At 42.4% G+C, this 3,394-nt stretch overlaps 1 pseudogene; it reads left to right on the top strand.

Moving 5' to 3' along the window:
- LOC115873747 overlaps positions 1–3,178 on the top strand; it is a 25,105-nt pseudogene extending 21,927 nt beyond the window's left edge.
- Positions 3,179–3,394: the final 216 nt, after the last annotated feature.

The raw sequence follows: 3,394 nt of genomic DNA, 5'->3' as shown, positions 1-3,394 counted from the left end.
ATTGTTTGTCTTGCTTATCTTATATAGCTAGACATGAAAAAAAAGAAGAAGAAAAGGGCCTATAAATAAAATAGACTTCAGACTTGGAGGGCAGGCTTGGTACTTCATCAGACTCGATTGGAAAGCATAGATCCAAAATATCACATTCTAAGGACTCAAATGACCTATTGCATCAGGCAGACCTGCTATAAAAGATCTCACAGTGGCTCAGCAACTCAGAAGCCTCTTGTCTTCCCAGTGCTCAGCTTCCTCTGCCTTTTCTGTGTCCCTCTACTCCATTACCTTCCCATGCATTCTCTTTGTGCTTCAAACAGTGGTGGTAGCAAAGGAGGATAGGAGAAGATTGGTGATCTGTTTCCAATTCTTTTTTGTGCGTGCTGCGCATCTCCCCTCCCTGCCCTCCCTTGCGCAAACTAGATATTGCTGAAGGCAATAAAAATGGCTGGCTGATGGGGGTGTGATGTTGACCTAACTTTGCCATTCTATCAAGAAGCAGGGACCAAAGTCACTGCTTTAAATCACTTCTCATCCATTTGATTTATGAAAATGAAGTAATTGGTTACCATGCAAGGACTGCTAACAAGTATACATTCTACAGAATTACCACCTCCCATTTTTCCTCACGTGGCGTGATGGAGCTTTCTGACTGGCTAGGCCAAGGATGGAGATTTTTTTTTTTTATCATTTCCTGGTGGCAATCTAAAGGTTGCACTTCTCGGCACTTGGAATGCCTGACCTGCATAATCAGTATATTATTGTTGTTGTTACTGTTTACAGGGCACCCCAGTAGTAAATAGTATATTTGCTTCAAGTAATACAGTGGAAATACTATGCTTGTTTCAGCACACTGATTCCTGGCGATGACGCTTAGTGGCAGAGGTAGCCTGTACTCCCTGCAGAGATGGAGGAGTGAGGAGGAGGAGCCTGAGAACACTCCCCATTGGTCATTTTGGGAACACTTAAGCAGTGAAGTGTGTTTCTTAGGACTGTCTGTGGTTTTACTTCATTCAGTTGAGGTTTATTTATTTAAGGATAATGTGGATCCAAGAAGTCTGTTTCCGGGGACTGTAGTGGAGGTCTTCTGTTACTTGAGTATATCTTGACTCCAAACGGCTGGCTAGGGTAGTTGTTGCCACTGTAATCAATAAACACCATTTTGATGCAGGAGTGAGCTAACTCCAGTTCTGACTGCTTACCACTCGTGCGGAGGCAGCGCTGTCTGTTGGCCACCACTCAGCTGGGGGAACCTGAGCTCCCTTCGTCCTTTCTGAGGCCTGACTAGGAAGTTGGCATCCTGGCACCAGGCGGGAGTGTTTTCAATGTAGGAATTCGAGGTTCAAATGTCAGAGTAATGGAGATTGGCAGACTAACTAGACTATATTTTGCAATCCAAATTGTGTGTTAAATTATTGAAAGGTTTGTTTCCTCCTATTTCAAGAGGACTAAAGGAAGTAATACTCAAACAAGCTGCTTACCTTCTATACTTTTTGTTTTGTTTTGCAAATGATCTTAATTTCATAGTGTTTCCAAGAGAAAAATTTCATAAAGCAATAGAAATCCCCCCATGAGAAGAGATGTGGTGTTGAGGTTTACTTTGATTGTCTTTTGTATCCTTTGGGTGTTGGGGTTTTGTTTTGTTCTTAAAAAATCAGAAATTGACTAGGAAATGCTGTTAAATATATGATTATTTTTATGTGGAGTCAAGTATGTCTCTCTGAGCCAAGGATATGCTAAATTAAGAGTGAGTGTGTGTGTGTGTTAGAATGTGTGTGTGTATATACACCCATAGGACAGCAATCCTATGGGACAGGGTAAAACTGCCCCCAGGGGTTTCGAAGACTAACTTTGTACATGCAGCAAGCCTCATCCTTTCTCTTGGTAATGCTCTTCTTAGGTGTAGGTATTAGACCACTTTAGTTTGTGGGTTTATTGCAGTCCTACTGCTGCTGCTGTTAGAGTTATTATTCAGGGCAATAACAAACACGTTGAAAGTAACTTCCTGGCCTGGAAAATGTCAGGGAGGCGGGGGCACGGGATATACTATATTTTATACCCAAGTGTGAGAACTACCTTATTACTATAGAAATCATACTAAAACAATTTTAAAAGATAGCAATCCACTCACTGTCACGACGAAGTAGTATTTCACCACACGACGGTCGTAATTTATTGACTCTGTGGCTGGAGCTTGGGGTGATCAGCTTTTGCTGTTACAAAGCTACTAGGCACATGCTTTTGTTTGTTTGTGGTGCTTCTCAAAACCAAAGTGAAGCTGTGGATTTGGGGGAAGAATACAACGGACGCGAACTGTCCTCATTGTGTCTTGAATGGAAGGGACCTGTGACGTCAGTGTGACTGGCTACTGGCTGTGCTGACGTTGGCCCGTTGGTTAAGGCTGTGTCTGCCAGGTTTCTTCTCCACTAGCAAGCACTCGCCCTCGTACTTTCTCTATTAGAAGAGTCGCTGAGGCTATTCGCACGAGCCCTGTTAGTGCTCAGTATCCTGTGCACACGCTTTGCAAACGACAGAGCCTTGAGTCTGACATCCAATTCCGGCGTACGAGTTGAATGGATCGCAGCAGTGACCATCGCTGCTGGGACAGCTGCAATTGGCTATCTAGCTTACAAGAGATTTTATGTGAAAGACCATCGCCACAAAGCCATGGTAAATCTTCACATCCAGAAAGACAACCCCAAGGTGGTACACGCTTTCGACATGGAGGACTTGGGAGATAAAGCTGTGTACTGCCGTTGCTGGAGATCCAAAAAGTTCCCGTTCTGTGATGGAGCTCACACGAAGCACAATGAAGAGACAACGTGGGACCTCTGATCATCAAGAAAAAAGAAACTTAATGGCCAATTCTGATGCTGCAAACTAACCTGGCATAATGTTACCCGGTTATTTAATTAGAATGAATACCACTTATGTCAAATTCACAGTCCCTGGGTTCTAAATGTGGTACTCATTGTAAACTACAGCTTTTACATTCACGGCATTTGCCTTACTTGTTGAAACATCGGTGGTGCACATTTGTTTAATCAGAAAAGGAAGAAAAAAAACAAGCTCTTGGCCTGTGGGTTATTTCAGTCTTTTAAGGATCTGTTTCTTTGAACTCCAAATAATGATGATAACTGAATGTAGTTGTATGTTGAAGTTAACATTAAATTATTCTCAAAATTGTGCAAAAAAAAAAAGAAGAGTCGCTGAAATCCAGCTTGTGCCCAGGAGGGAAACTAAGCTCCACCTGGGGGAGGTGGAAGGGTTATTAAATAATTTGTGAACAGGTGTCAAAACCACCAGTTACTAGTGAATATTTTATGTGGAGATACTTTGTATAGATATATCATTTCTCTTTAAAGCTACACCCACTGATTTTGTCGTTCATCCCTGTTGC

This window comes from Echinops telfairi, unplaced genomic scaffold (assembly GCF_000313985.2).
Source record: "Echinops telfairi isolate 266 unplaced genomic scaffold, ASM31398v2 ScPeMD7_7469;HRSCAF=8507_1, whole genome shotgun sequence".
NCBI lineage: Eukaryota > Metazoa > Chordata > Mammalia > Afrosoricida > Tenrecidae > Echinops > Echinops telfairi.
The sequence above is the reverse complement of the archived record's forward strand: the minus strand, read 5'-3'. Positions and strand labels throughout refer to the sequence as shown.